This window comes from Triturus cristatus, chromosome 4_1, assembly GCF_964204655.1.
Source record: "Triturus cristatus chromosome 4_1, aTriCri1.1, whole genome shotgun sequence".
In the NCBI taxonomy this organism is placed as follows: Eukaryota; Metazoa; Chordata; class Amphibia; order Caudata; family Salamandridae; genus Triturus; species Triturus cristatus.
Window position 1 is genome coordinate 111,577,243 of NC_140585.1, and position 16,116 is coordinate 111,593,358.

General features: G+C 48.0%; 1 long non-coding RNA gene across 1 annotated transcript in view; it reads right to left on the reverse strand.

Annotated features, from left to right (window-relative positions):
- LOC146844056 (uncharacterized) overlaps positions 1-16,116 on the reverse strand; it is a 113,745-nt gene that overhangs the window by 35,918 nt on the left and 61,711 nt on the right. The gene's annotated exons all lie outside the window — the stretch shown is intronic.

A 16,116-nucleotide genomic window follows, 5' to 3' on the forward strand; every position in this document is an offset into this window, starting at 1 on the left:
GGCAGGTAGGTTACTTGAGCATTTGTGACTGGGTTGTCACAAACACAGTGAGTGGGTATACTGGGTGTGAGGTTAGGTTTGTGCCTGCAGCACGGATCCACTTGTGCACAGATTGACACATGGCCCAGTGTTTAGCTAAGCAATAAGGGGGGGTTCACGCACTGCAAAACATTTTCTACATGCACACAGTCCACCGGGTGATTTGGTCTCCCTCTGGTTCCCTCTCTCCCTCCCTGTGTTGGCCTCCTCCCTCTGTCCGTCTCCCTCTGGCTCCCTCTGGCTCCCTTTCTCCCTCCCTGTGTCAGCCTCCTCCCTCTGTCCGTCTCCCTCTGTCTCCCTCTGGCTCCCTCTCTCCCTCCCTGTGTCAGCCTCCTCCCTCTGTCCGTCTCCCTCTGTCTCCCTCTGGCTCCCTCTCTCCCTCCCTGTGTCAGCCTCCTCCCTCTGTCCGTCTCCCTCTGTCTCCCTCTGGCTCCCTCTCTCCCTCCCTGTGTCAGCCTCCTCCCTCTGTCCATCTCACTCTGTCTCCCTCTGTCTCCCTTTCTCCCTCCCTCTGTCAGCCTCCTCCCTCTGTCTCCCTTTCTCCCTCCCTCTGTCAGCCTCCTCCCTCTGTCTCCCTTTCTCTCTCCCTCTGTCACCCTCCTCCCTCTGTCTGTAACCCTCTGTCACCTCAGCCCAGCTTCCTGGGCACACACAGTTTGCAGGTCTTTCAAAGGCCATTGGCTTGTTCATGTGGCTTTGTTACTAATCTCCAGGCACCCATTGGGCGGAGTGTCTGAGTCTGCGCTGCTGGTGTGGCGGTGTGTGCTGACACTCTTTGAGAGTGATGCCTCTTCATTGGTTGCTGTTATGTGCAACTTGCGCCGTCATACCCATGTCATCCTGCAATGCAGGCACCATTTGCAGGCGACACAGTACTGTGTGGTGTCACACTGTTTGTATGTCTCTGCCCTAGGCCATATGGGCGGAGGGCATTGTTATCTGCTTCTGAGTTGCTCAATGTGTATTTTGGGGCCCACCCTCCCGGCATCCAGGACTTCGTGTGTTGTGTTGGTGTTTTGTGTGGCCTGTGACTTGGCATGGCCTTGCTTGGTGCATGGGGCATGGAGGTGTTATTGGCATGTGCAGGTATTTTTGAGTGTGGTTGTGTCCGGTGATGGCTTTGGGGTGGTTGCTTGCATTATTGGGAGTTGGTTTGTGGATGCGGTTCCCCCCATGTGAGGTGAGTTGTTTGTGTACTCACCAGGCTCGGCGACTCCTTCTACTCAGTGTACTCCCACCGGCGGCAGCGTGGCCATCACCTTCTCCTCCCAGGGTTGGTAGTGTACCGGTCTGCGGGGCGCCCCTCCTCCAGTGATGTTCCCCTGGTTGTGATCTTCGGTCAATTTGCGGCGGACCGTCATCCGCAGATCGTACCACCTGGCTTGGCATTCATGCCTGGTCCTTCCGGTGGCCCCAACAGCATTCACCTTATTGACGATCCTCTGCTACATGGCTGATTTGTCAGCTATGCTGGTCTGTCTGACCAATGTTCCAAAGAGCCGTGGCTCGACTCTGATGATTTCGTCGACAAGGATCTCCAGCTCATCCTTTGTGAACTTTGGATTCTTGTTAGTGGGCATGGTGTGGGGTGTAGGTGTGGATGGTTGTGGGTGTGTGAGTGTTGTTGTTAAGGTGTGTGTGTGAATGTGATGAGGGGGTGTTTGTGATGGTGGTTGTGTGAAGGGGTGCAAGTGTATGGTGTATTGATGGTTGTCTTATGATGCAGTGCATTGTCTCGGTCTGGCAGTGGTGGTTCTGTTGCAAAGGATCATGGTTTGTGTGTGTTTGGCCTTTTTATTGGTCCATTTGTGGGTGTGGCTGTGTTTGAACTTTGGGTGGGTGTGTTATAAGGAGTGGTTGTGTTTTGGGCCTCTGTTTAGCAGTTAGGCAGTTGCAGGTCAGTGTATGGGATGTATTTGGGCTTGTTGGACATGTTTTGTGGTGTTGGGCGATTGGAATTGACTCTCCTTGTGTTGTTTTGCTTTCTCCTGGTTCAGTACGCGTGTTTTTGGCGTCTGTAAGGTGCGTACATCGGCCATGTTGTTGTTCAGTGCTGACCTTTGCTATGGCTTAGTTCGACTCGTACATGCGCGATGTTGGGTGAGGGTGCTGGTGTAGGGGCCTGGGGTAGGGCACGTACAGACACGGGCAGGGTGTTGGTCCGCACCGTGCATCGGTGGTGGTGTTTCGTCCCGTACATACGGGGGTGGGGGTATGCACCGTACATACACTGGTGGGGTGGGGATACGCTCCATACATACGGGCGTGGGGGTACGCTCCGTCCATACACGGGTGGACGTACGCTCCATACATACAGGGGTGGGGGTACGCTCCGTCCATACACGGGTGGGGGTACGCTCTGTACATACACTGGTGGGGGTACGCTCCGTACATACACTGGTGGGGGTACGCACCGTACATACACTGGTGGGGTGGGGGTATGCTCCGTACATACACAGGTGGGGGTACGCTCCGTACATACGGGGGTGGGGGTTCGCTCCGTCCATACACGGGTGGAGGTACGCTCTGTAAATACGGGGGTGGGGGTACGCTCCGTCCATACATGGGTGGGGGTACGCTCCGTACATACACTAGTGGGGGTATGCTCTGAACATACACTGGTGGGGGTACGCACCGTACATACACTGGTGGGGTGGGGGTACGCACCGTACATACACTGGTGGGGGTACGCTCCGTACATACACTGGAGGGGTGGGGGTACGCAACGTACGTACACTGGTGGGGTGGGGGTACGCTCCGTACATACACTGGTGGGGGTACGCACCGTACATACACTATTGGGGTAGGGGTACGCACCGTACATACACTGGTCGGGGTACACTCCGTACATACGGAGGTGGGGGTAGGCTCCATACATACGGGGGGTGGGGGGGGTTGTTCGGCGCGTATGCGGGCACATGTCTCCATGGTTGCTATGGGAGTTCGCTCCGTACGGTGTTTTTTCCATACGGTTGTACAATCGGACGGACGGTACGGATCGTACTTGCGCGCTCGGACTTCATTGTTTAAATTCATACGTAAAATCGTCCGGGGAAGTGTCGGACACATTTTCCGACCCGAGGACGTATGGGGAAATGTTCCCAATGCCATTCGTATGTATTTTTTCCCATACGAATCGTACTTGCCCGTTTGTGCGGGACTTGTGCGATTCGTACGGGAAAAAATCCGGATACGAATCGTATGGGGTAATTTGTTAACGGATCGGAATCGGCCCCATAGTTGTGTAAAATATCGATTTCTAAAACAGTATTTTTGTAAAAGTATTGCTTTTGTTTCTGAATATATGTGTAAATTTTTTAGTAGTTATTAATTTTATTTTAATTCAATGTTGCGTTTTTTAGTTCTGTAGCAGGTTGTGGGTTTATATGGGAATAGGATGGGAAGTAATTTAATTATCAGAAATAAATTATTATGTTTTATTTATTAGTATTTATTTAATTTAGATTATATATTGTTAATTGTGGGAATTAATTTAATATTAATTAATTATTAATTGATAATTATTAATAATCAATCGCTTAGTTGTGTTATTTGTGTAATTTTTTAAAGAGCAGGTTGTGGGTTTACAGGGGAATAGGTTGGGAAGTAATTTAATTACTATACATTTATTAATATTTCTTATTTATTAATATTAATCGACTATAGTTTTAATAGTGTTAATTTTGGGAATACATGTATTGATAGCTATTCATTAATTGGTTGCTAATTATTTAATTGGTAATTGTGTCATTTTTTAGGAGCGATTTGTGGGTCTATGGGGGAATAGGGTGAGAAGTAATTTAATTATAATACATTTATTAATATTGGTAATTTATTTAATTTATATTTTATAATGTTAATTTTGGGAATTAATTCATTGATAATTATTTAGTAATTTGTTGTTATTTTAATTGATTGGTAATGATGTCAATTGAGTCATTTGTTTTAGGAGTGGGTGGTGGGGTTAATTAATGCAAATTAATTAATTAGAATTTAAATTTAGCAATTGTGTAATTAATTTTAGATGTGAATTGTGGGGTTTATAGTGGTAAAGGGTGTCTAGTAAATTCTTTTAAATTAATTAATAAGTTCTTGTTAATTGATATTAATTTATAAATGTAAAATCAAATATGGAAATTGTGTAATGATTTTTAGGTGTGTTTTGTGGTGTTTATTGGGGTATAGGGTGGAAAGTAATTTATGTTTATGTTTAATTAATTAATAATTAGTTGATGATTAATATTAATTCATCAATCGATAATAAATTAGGGCAATTGTTTATTTTTATTTTGTGCATGGATTTTGGTTTTAAAGGGGTAAAGTTTGGGGAGTAAATTAATTTTCATTTGTTTTCATTTGTTTTTTGATTAATACATTTTTTAATTGATATTTATGTTAATTACGGAGGTAGTTTTTAAAATTTAGATGTGTGTTGTGAATTGTGTGGTGTTTTAGTGTAGGAAATAAAAAAGATTACGTTTATGTAATAATAAATGTTTTTCTTTATAAATAATTTCTATTTAAAAATAGTTATTTGTTTGTAAAATACTTTGTAAATGTTTCAATATAATCATTGTAGGTATTTGTTATATCTATTTAACATTATAGTATGTTTCTATCTTTTGTAAATTTTATCTTTCTATATATGTTTTATTTTTTTGTTTTTAAAAATTGTTTGTGTTGTTGTTGATATTTTGTTTGTTTTTCATTTTGTACTGACTCCAGTGGAAATATTATTTTTTACGTCTCTGCTATCCAACTCTTTCCCTACTGTTGCACTAACTGGAGTGGGAATAGTAATTTTGACCCCTCCGCTATCCAACACTTTCCCTACTGTCGCGCTCACTGGAGTGGGAATATTAAGTTCCACCCCTCCGCTATCCAACACTTATCCTACTGTTTCACTAACTGGAGTGGGAATGTAATGTTTACCCCTCCTCTATCCAACACTTTCTGTACTGTTGAACCCATTGGAGTGGGAACAGTCATTTTTACCCCTCTGCTATCCAACATTTTCCCTACTGTTGCACATACTGGAATGGGCATATTAAGTTTTACCTCTCTGCTATCCAACACTTTCCCTACTGTTGCACTCACTGTATTGGGAATAGTAATGTTTACCCCTCCGCTATCCAAAACTTTCCCTACTGTTACATTCACTGGAGTGGGAATAGCAATTTTTAACCCTCCGCTGTCCAACACTTTACTTACTTTTGCACTCACTGGAGTGGGATTAGTCAATTTTACTAGTCCGCTATCCAACATTTTTAATACTCGGGTGCAAAATTTTACTTTGAAGACTATTAAATATTTTAATGTTTTAATTTATAATATAATTTATAATATATTGTTTTTGTTATGTTCTAAGTGTATGTAAAAATGTATTTATTTTTGTATATTTTTATATATTTATAAAATTATAAAATAGATAGAGCAGTTGGTGGACTGACCTGTTGGGTGAGACAATTTGAGGGGATATGGGTGGAGGAGGTCAGCATTGATAGCCGAGACATTCTGGCCATAAGGGTTAGATCAGTGAGCGGCCTTGACTTAACTTTGTGTAATGTTTACGCTAGGGGTCAACCTGGTGGGAGGTGCTCCCAGTTCATAATGGCTTTAGAGAATCATTTGTCTCAATTGGCCCCCAATGATGATTTAATTATTGCAGGGGATTTCAATACCTGCTTTGAACCACTAGATTCAGAAGATGGCAGGCTTAGTGAAGAGATTGATGCACTTTGGGGGATCCCGCAACTGGATATCGAGCCTATTAGAAAATGGACTGAGGCCGCACTTCAAATGAAAGGGTAATGCCTGGAACGAGGCCTAAGGGTGGTTAACGGTAGGACTAAGACCGATGCCAAGGGTGCGGTGACATTTGATAATGGTAGATCCAAAGCCGCATCGACTATATCCTTGTGAATGTGGAGAAATGGATACTAGTTTTAGACATGGAAGTGCAATGTCGCCCTGAAAGTGACCACAACCCCTTGGTTCTTAAATTTGATGATAGGAGTTTTTGTGGTCCAGTATTGATGGAAGGCGACACTTGCCCCAATATAGTAACTATTGCGAATGATTTAAGAAGGGTACGGTGGACTAAGGTAGCAATGGATGGAAAGAACGTGGCAGAAATTAGGGCTTTAGTGTTAGGTTCTTTAAGAGAACTTTCCGAATGTGGCTCTTTAGCGGCCTAAAAAGGTTTTTGATAAACGCTGGACCTGCTAAAAAGATTAGTTTGTATAAACCTAACTCGTGGTATAACAACACGTGTAGGCTAGCTCACAAAGCTCTAGTGGTAGCCATTAAATCTAGGATCCATGGTATTATCAAGCAGTGTAGAGTAATTTATAAAACGGCTATCAGACACGCCAAGAAAGAATGGGATGAGGATCGTTGTCATTGTCTGCTGATAGCATGTGGAGGCAGGAATATGACCCAATTCTGGGATCTTATTAAATGGGAGAAGGAGTAGTTTCTTTTCTGTAACTCCAGTTCTGTAGTAGGGGTATCTCTGTTATAGTCATAATCTAGTGAATAGTCCCGCCCATGTGCGTGGACCCCGGAGCAATAAAAATAATCTCTAAAGGTGACAAATCATGCAGACCTGCATACACCTTTAAGAGAGAATTTAATTTAAAGACAGATAATGCAGCCTATACCCACAGGCTACACTGTCCAGTACTTCAACTAGATTTCCACCAAAAAACCACAACAGCACTGCCTGTCTAGTTTTTCTCCCCAAGGAAAAAAACCCCGCCTCTCCCAGCAAAAGCCTCTGGAATGATAGAGAGGAAGGATAGGACAGACAAGCCCCATAGGCTGCCATTATGTGGCTTAAAACAGGATACTGTGCCTTTAAGAAAACTTTCCAGATTTCCAGAACTTTCCCCAGTATCCCAGAATGCCCAGCAGGTCCCATTTACTTTCAGTTCTTTTTGAAGGCGTAGCACGCCAGACCTGTAGCATTCTATCTATAAATAAGTATCTCTCCACCGGGGAGGAGGGCGGGCGCTTATGACTATAACAGAGATACCCCTACTACAGAACTGGAGTTACAGAAAAGAAACTACTCCTTCTGTAGTAGGGGATCTCTGTGTATAGTCATAATCTAGTGAATAGAATGGCAAGCCCATCCCCACACAACAAAAGCGGTGGAGAACATACAAGACACAACCACTATTGTGCGAACAAATTTCGCAGTGAAGCCTGCCCAACCTGAGCATCTGCCCTGGCATCCGAGTCCAGACAGTAATGCGCAGCAAAGGTATGGACCGACTTCCAAGTGGCCGCCTTGCAGATTTCCGCAATCGGAACATTACGCAGCAAAGCCGTCGTGGCAGCTTTGCCCCTGGTGGAATGAGCCTTAGGCTTACCCCCTAAGGTCTTATTAGCTTTTTGATAACACAACTGTATGCAGGACACAATCCACCGAGAGATGGACTGCTTCGAGGTCGCAAGACCAGTCCTGACTGAGCCATAATTAACAAACAATTGGTCAGACCTACGAATATCCTTGGTCTTATCCAGATAAAATTTCAACACCCTTCGAACATCCAGGGAATGGAGAGCCCTTTCCGCTGGCGAAGAGGGATTCTGAAAGAACGTGGGTAAAGTTATAGTCTGGTTGACATGAAAATCAGAGATAACTTTAGGAAGAAACTTAGGGTGAGTACGCATCACAACCTTAGCAGCATGAAATACAGTATAAGGTTCTTGACAACATAATGCCTGAAGTTCACTCACCCTGCGGGCCGATGTAATGGCCACTAGGAACGCCGCCTTCCAGGATAGGTGCTGCAACGAAGCCTTGTGAATGGGTTCAAAAGGCTCCCTCATCAGTCTGGACAGCACCACATTCAGGTCCCAGGAAGGCGAGGGAAGTCTGACGGGAGGAAACACTTTCTTCAAGCCTTCCAAAAAATCCTTGACCACAGGGATCTGAAAGAAGGAAGTCTGTGAAGGGCATTTCCTGTAAGCAGTCAAAGCAGCCAGATGAACCTTAATGGAATGGAAATTAAGGCCAGACTGCGCCAAATGTAAAAGGTATGGAAGAATGACATCTTCCTTGCATGTCGTCGGATCAAAGTTCTTGGACTTACACCAGATACAGAACCTCTTCCACTTGTAAGCATAGGATGTCCTAGTGGAAGGTCGCTTAGACTCCTTCAGAATGTCCATACAATCGTCTGGTAGATTCAGATGACCATATTGCACTATTTCAGGAGCCATGCCGCCAAACTCAAAGACGAGAGGTTGGGGTGCACCATCCGCCCCCCGAACTTCGTGAGAAGGTCCGGCCTGCACGGCAACCGCATGTGAGGAAGGAGAGACCGGTGAAGAAGGTCCGTGAACCACCACTGCCTGGGCCACTCCGGGGCGATCAGGATCATCCGCGCCCTGGACCGGGACAGCTTGATGAGCACCGCCGGAATCAGGGGAATGGGTGGAAAAGCGTACAGAAAGCTGTTCGACCAGTCGATCCATAGCGCATTCCCCAGCGTCCCCCGCTGGTAGTACCTGGATGTGAAGTCTCGGCATTTGCTGTTTTCGGCGGTGGCGAACAGATCTACGTCTGGCGTCCCCCACCTTGCGAAGACTTCTCCTAGTACTTCGTCGTTTATGACCCATTCGTGGTTTTCCTGAATCAGCCTGCTCAAGGCGTCCGCCTGAGCATTCTGCACCCCCGGCAGATGTGTGGCCGTAATCGTCAGTCCTCTGGCCAGCAGCCAGCGCCAGATCGCCTGCGCCTCCTGCGACAGAGTGCGCGATCTCGACCCCCCCTGCTTGTTGAGGTAATACATCGTGGTTGTATTGTCCGTCTGTATCAGGAGCGAGTTGGTCTGGAAGGACGGAAGGAAGGCCTTCAGTGCCAGGAAGACAGCTCTGAGTTCCAGGAAATTGATGTGGTACGTCGATTCCAAAAGAGACCACTGCCCTTGAATCTGCAGGTCCCCGGAGTGCGCCCCCCAGCCCTGGAGAGAAGCATCCGTCACCACCTTCGTCGTGGGAATGTCCTTGTGGAAAGGAACCCCCTTGAGGAGGTTTTCCGCCGAACACCACCACTTCAGAGACTGAAGAGCATGCAGAGACAGTCGGATCTTGTCGTCCCAAGAGCCTGTCCTCTGATCCCACTGGTCCTCCAAGCACTCCTGCAGAGGTCGCATGTGTAGCCGTGCGTGCGGAGTGAGGAAGATACAGGAGGCCATCGATCCCAGTAGAGACGACACCTTCCTCACAGTCGTTGATGGAGCAGTCCTGAGGTCCTGAGCCTTCCGAAGGAGCGATAACCGTCTCTCCTCCGAAGGAGACACGCTTGCTGACCGTGTATCGATGGAGGCCCCCAGGTACTGTATGCACTGTACCGGAGTCGGGACCGATTTGGACATGTTGACGTGTAACCCCAGCTTGTTCAAGAGCTCGCACGTCCATCGGAAGTGTTCCTGCGCTTCCTCGAAGGATGATGCCTTGATCAGCCAATCGTCCATATACGGGTAGACAAACACCTTGTTCTTCCTCAGGTGTGCCGCCACCACCGCCATGCACTTCGAAAAGGTCCTGGGCGCAGACTTCAGCCCGAATGGCAGTACTGTGTATTGATAGTGATTGGCGCCGACTTGGAACCGCAGGAACTTCCTGTGCTTCCGCGCTATGGGCACATGGAAGTACGCATCCTGTAGATCTATGGCACAGAGCCAGTCTCCCCGTTGCAGCTGAGGGTAAATCTGGTGCAACGATAGCATGCAAAACTTCTCTCTGCGAATCCACTTGTTTGCTTGTCGCAAATCCAGAATGGGCCTGAACTCGTTCTTGTCCTTCTTGCGAACGAGGAAGAACCGAGAGTACAGACCTCTTCCCCTTTGAGACAAAGGTACGTCTTCTACCGCCTTTTTTCTCAACAAGATGTCTGCCTCCGCCTGGAGCTCCCTCAGCTGGAAGCGAGAGCTGACCGGCGGGATCGCTGGAGGCGGGCTGATAAACCGAAGACTGTATCCATTGCAAACAATATTCAGCACCCACTTGTCCTGAGTAATTTTTCTCCACTCTGCCGGAAAAAATTGAATGCTTCCCCCCACTGGAGTGGGTAACGGTTGAGGGGGAAGTAGCAGCTCAGGGCCGAGACCCGGCCGGGCCCTTGCTTGCGGTAGTAGCCTGCTGGCCTCCTCTACCCCTCTGGCGCTTCTGGAAGGGCTTGCGGAACTGCTGCTGTTGTTGCTGCTGCTGTCCCGAGCCCTGCCCACGCCCTCGGCCGGACGACCCGAACCTCCTCTGGAACGGGCGTTTCTTTTTCTCGGTCTTCTCCAACCCGACGGCCGTCAGGGTTTCCGCCTCGGCCTTCATGCGGGCCATCTCATCGTCCGCGTGCTTCCCGAACAGGGTTTCCCCCGAGAAGGGCAGGTTGGCCACTCTCTGCTGCGCCTCCGGTTTCAAGGATGTCAGGCGCAACCAGGAATGGCGCCGTTGGTGGACGCCATGACAGTAGGCGTGAGCGGCCAATAGTGATACATCCGCCGCCGCGCTGATCGTTTGGTTCGAAACCAGCATGCCCTCGCGCACCGTCTCCAAGAAGTCCTCCTTCTTGTCTCGTGGCAGAAGGTCCGCATATTGCTGCAGGGATTCCCACAGGGCCCGGTCGTACCGGCCCAACAACGCCCCTGCACTCGCCGCCTTCATCGTTGTGGCAGCGGTACCACACACCTTCCTGCCAGCCGAGTCCAGCCAGCGGCTTTCCTTGTCCGGTGGAACCGTGGAGGCCGGTGCGGTCGCATGTTGCTTTCTCGCCGCCGTTACTATAACCAAATCCGGCTTTGGGTCCATTCTCAAAAAGGACGGATCCGACTCCGGTGCCCTGTACTTCTTCATGAGCCTGGACGGAGCGGCCTTCGCCGTTGCGGGGGTGAGGAACAGTTCCAAGGCTGGTTCCACCAGGCCAGGCACGAGAGGCAGGAGGGGTCGAGACAAATGTCGTTGATGAAGCGTCTCAAATATCACGGACGTCGTAGGTGTTGGCACCGTCACCGTGATATTCAGTTTCGCCGCCCCTCGTAGCAGCACCTCCTGGAACGAGACCAGGTCGTCCACCGGAGACACCCTAGTCCCCGGGGAGTCCGACAACGTCGGTGAAAGATCCCTGTCCGAGGAGCGCGTGCGCGACCTGGATCTATACCTCCTGCGGTGCCGTCTAGAGTCCGACGAGGACCGCCCTCGGCTCCGCGATCGTCTCCTCCTATGAGAACGGGAGCGCGACCTCTTCGGCTTAGGCCTCTCCGCCGGTCTCGCTGGTCCAGGCGACCGTGGACGGCGTGGTTTCGGGGTCCCCTGCGGTGGAGTCGGGTACCGCGGAAGGGAAACCGACCTCGGGGGAACCGGCGGCGGTCCCGCCGGAGTGCTTGGCAGCAACAGCGGCTGGGGCAGAGGAGACAGCGTCCGCGGCCTCGGTGGTGGAGGAGGCGGTGGCGGAGGTGGAGGCGGTGGTGGAGGCGGTGGTGGAGGCGGTGGTGGAGGTGGTGGAGGCGGTGGAGGAGGCGGTGGAGGCGACACCTCCGAGTACACCGATTCCGGCGACTCTCTCTTCCTCGACGTCGACCTGTGCCTCGACGTCGATCTCCTCGGCGTCGACTTCCGTCTCCTCGACGTCGACGTCGATCTCCTCGGCGTCGACTTCCGTCTCGACGTCGACGTCGACCTCCTCGGCGCCGACTTCCTTCTCCTCGACGTCGACCGGTGCCTCGACGGCGACCGGTGCCTCGACGGCGACCTTCGCCTCGACGGCGACCTTCGCCTCGACGGCGACCTTCGCCTCGACGGCGACCTTCGCCTCGACGGCGATCTCCTCCTTCTCGACGTCGATCTCCTTCTCTTCATCGACGGCGAGCTGTGACCTCTCGACGCCGAACGCCGACGCCGGGTCTTCACTCGACGGCGACCGCCGGACGAGGCCGACGACGGCGTCGTCGCCGACGACGCCGATGTAGTCGACGGCGGTCTATTCAGGTCCCTCGACGGCGATCGTCGACGCCGCTTCTCCACAGAGCCCTGGGGAGACGGCGAGCAGACCGTGGTCATCCTCCTCGACGCCGTCGTCGACGCCCTCGACGTCGACGGGGAGTGGGAGCGTTTACTGGTCTTCCTGCCCCTGGGGAGCCCCCCAGAGGCCTCAGTATGGGCCAAATCAGCCCCTCCAGACCCACCTGGTGCCTTCAGTCTTCGCTCCTCCAGAGCTTGAAGCCTGCTTTTCATCCTGTCCCTCAGGGTCCTCGCTGAAAACGAGTGGCAGATGGTACAGCTTTCAGGCACGTGGGACTGGGGAAGGCAACCTACACACACCTCATGTGGGTCAGTTTTAGCCTTCTTCCGACCACATTCAGGGCACTTGACGAACAAGCCAGGCATGTCGACAGTACCAGCTATTAAACACAAGCAAAAGTGACAAAAAATTGCCAAATCTCAATGAAAAACCTTTGAAAAAGGACGAGCTCAATGCTCCAGGGTCCTGCTAGCAGGAGCCGGAAAAAAGAACTGAAAGTAAATGGGACCTGCTGGGCATTCTGGGATACTGGGGAAAGTTCTGGAAATCTGGAAAGTTTTCTTAAAGGCACAGTATCTTGTTTTAAGCCACATAATGGCAGCCTATGGGGCTTGTCTGTCCTATCCTTCCTCTCTATCATTCCAGAGGCTTTTGCTGGTAGAGGCGGGGTTTTTTTCCTTGGGGAGAAAAACTAGACAGGCAGTGCTGTTGTGGTTTTTTGGTGGAATTCTAGTTGAAGTACTGGACAGTGTAGCCTGTGGGTATAGGCTGCATTATCTGTCTTTAAATTAAATTCTCTCTTAAAGGTGTATGCAGGTCTGCATGATTTGTCACCTTTAGAGATTATTTTTATTGCTCCGGGGTCCACGCACATGGGCGGGACTATTCACTAGATTATGACTATACACAGAGATCCCCTACTACAGAATGGACATCGGTCAATAATCCCGAATAATAATGTCGAACCGCTGCAATGGGTTGTCTTCTTCGAAACACAATTCCAACTGGTTTCAGAGAGGTCAGGGGTTGTCCCACAAATCCAAATTGACGTCCCTCTGCCTTTTAACACAAAAGAGGTAGAGACAGTTCTTAAATCTATCCCAAGTGGTAAGGCACCGGGGCATGACTGCATTCCAGCTGATTTATTGAAACAGGATTTTGATTTATGGATACCCTATATTACAAATTTAATTAATTCGATAGCTGATGGAGCCCCAATTCCTGCATCATGGTCCGGAGCGGAAATCATCCCTATCTATAAGAAGGGTGATCGTTCCGCTCCGGCCAATTATAGGCCCATCAGCTTAATTGACGCTATTCAAAAGATAACAGCACGTGTAATATTGGGTAGGATCCAGGGCTGGATGTCTGAAAACAACATTTTATCTCCTTTACAGGTGGGGTTCCGGTGTCATATGGGGACTTTGGATCAGGTTTTTAGATTTGTCCTTATATATTGGAAGGAGGTCGTTTTGGGTAGGGGAATGCTGCCTTTGTGGATCTAAAATCTGCCTTCGACCTCGTGCCAAGAGCAAAATTATGGGAGGTCCTATTGAGACTGGGGATGCCTAAAGAGTTAGTCTCCCTTGTGGTTAGACTCCACGAATCAACGTATGCTCAGGTTTGTTGGGGGAAACCGGGCGAGGTTACAAAGAAATTTGAGGTAGGAAAGGGCGTCTGGCAAGGGTTTGTGCTGGCACCAACACTGTTTTCTCTATTTATTAACGGGGTAGTGCAGTATTTTGTTGACCAACCAACGGACGTGCCGATGCTCGCCGGCCAAAAGGTGCCCCTGCTCATGTTCGCGGATGATACGCTGATACTATCCAAGACGAGACAGGGGTTGCAGTTAGCTCTGTCTCGTTTTGAGGAATTTTGCTGCGAACATGAGCTTGTGGTTAACGTAGGGAAGACTAAGTTTATCGTGCTCCATAGGTCCAAGCCCGTTAAAGCATGAGTCTTTATGGGTGGGAAACCTCTGGAGCAGACAAAAGTCTTCATCTATTTGTGTGTCACCTTTGGCTATAAGTTGAGCTGGGATCCCCAAGTTAAGATCCTCGCACTGAAACATACTCAATTAGCGGGAGCATTGACCAAGGAACACACGCTATCATTAACTAAGCCAATAGCTCCAGTGGTCAAAATTTACACGACTAAAATTATTCCCGCTATTTTATATGGTGCTGAAATCTGGGGGTTTTGTAACCTGACCCAATTGTCCACAGAAAAAAAAAGTGTTATCTCCCGTGGGAGTAACGTCTCTTACTCAGCACTCCGTGAATTTAGACAAATTTCCAATAATTTTACTGAAACCGTTTGCAAGATTTGAGCGTATTTCTTTTTATTCTTTCATGGAATATTCATACTATTGCACTCATAGTATTCCAAACAATGTTTTTTCATTTCTCATGTTTCTGCCCTATGCATTTCGGGCGAACCCTTCATCAGGGGACTTGTATTCTGAAAGCATTAAATATATTATAATGAAGCAATAAAACAATAAATCAAACATCTTGCAATTTTATAATTTTGTCATGTGTTGAGATCTAATAACAATGAGGGTAATGACTGTAGTTACGATAGTAAGTGAAGGGAATCTTAGAAGAGAATGGAAAGGGTGCAAAAAACAATTATAGCTGTAACATTTCAACGAGCTCACGTTTCTAGATAGTGTTCTTGTGCTCAACGAAACGGTGTATTTGTATCAAACCATAAATCACGTGTTTCTATGTGGCTGTGAATAAACAGTGCACGTGAAATTTATGCGGGGTGACACGCACCCAATTGTCCACAGCCCAGAATATATGTATGAGATCGGTTGTGGGCCTGCCCCAATCGTCCCCCCGTACTCCACTGTTGTTTGACTTAGGCTGTCATAGTATTGAGGATACTGCCCGTTATAGGCCGCTGGCCTTTTGGAGGCGTCACTGGATTACTCCAGAGCTCCAGCTCTTTGCTAGGGCTTTGTCCGAAGTAAGGGGATTGGATCGGCTGCATAGGATCCCATGGCTGATTGGCATAAAATCTCTCCTTATTATCTTTGGGAGAGCCCTGAATCGGTGGAATTTCCTTCCAAAGAATCCTATCGAGCAGCATGTTGGTTGCTAATTAAAATAAGGAAGTTCTCCTCTGTCACTAGCCCCATTCTGTCTAGAGATTTTTTAGATCTAAAAGATGAACCTTGCCTGGAAAGCTATTGGGACCTTATAGCAATGCCATCAGACTGCAAGCTTTACCACCAATTCAGAGTTGGGTCATTGCCACTCCGGAAGTTTACATGTAAGTGGCAACCAGGAATTGGTGATAAGTGCCGATTTTGCCCGGATCATACTGAGGATATTGACCATCTCCTATTTGTTTGTCCGGTCTATCACAAACCTCGTAGCTTGTGGCTAAAACCAGCATGTCGGTCCTTAGGAACCAGCTCTGCGATGGCCGCTAAGAGGCTGCTGAAATCTGGCTATAATGAGATCGCAGTAATAGGAGTAGCTAAGTTCCTGAGTTGGGCATGGGTGGTGCGGATGAAAAATGGGGGGCCCTAATAGCTAAGATATTTTCCCTTGGGGTATTGAACGAACTACGTGGAATTATGTATTTTTATGGTTTTTTATGATGTGTTCAAAGTCTTGTGCGTGGGATATATTAATTCTTGTATTAGGAACTGTTTTAATATGTAAATATAGGTATTTATTTTTGGTTGTATCTAATTTTAATATACTGACTGTTCTGTCTTTTAAGATGAATAATCGCAATAAAGACTTTTTGAATTGAATTGAAAATAGATTACAATTAACAGTTATTAATTGTTTTAAAGTATATATATATGTATGTTTACATTTTTTTTTAATTGAATGTATTTTTTATATTTGTTCAAATGTATATTAAGGGGCCGATTCCGATCCTGGAAAAAATGTCCCCGTACAAATCGTATCCAGATTTTTTTCCGTACGAATCGTACAAGTACCGTACAAACTGCCAAATACGATTCGTATGGGAAAAAATACATACGAATCACATTGGGAAAATTCCCCCACACATCCTCGGGTCGG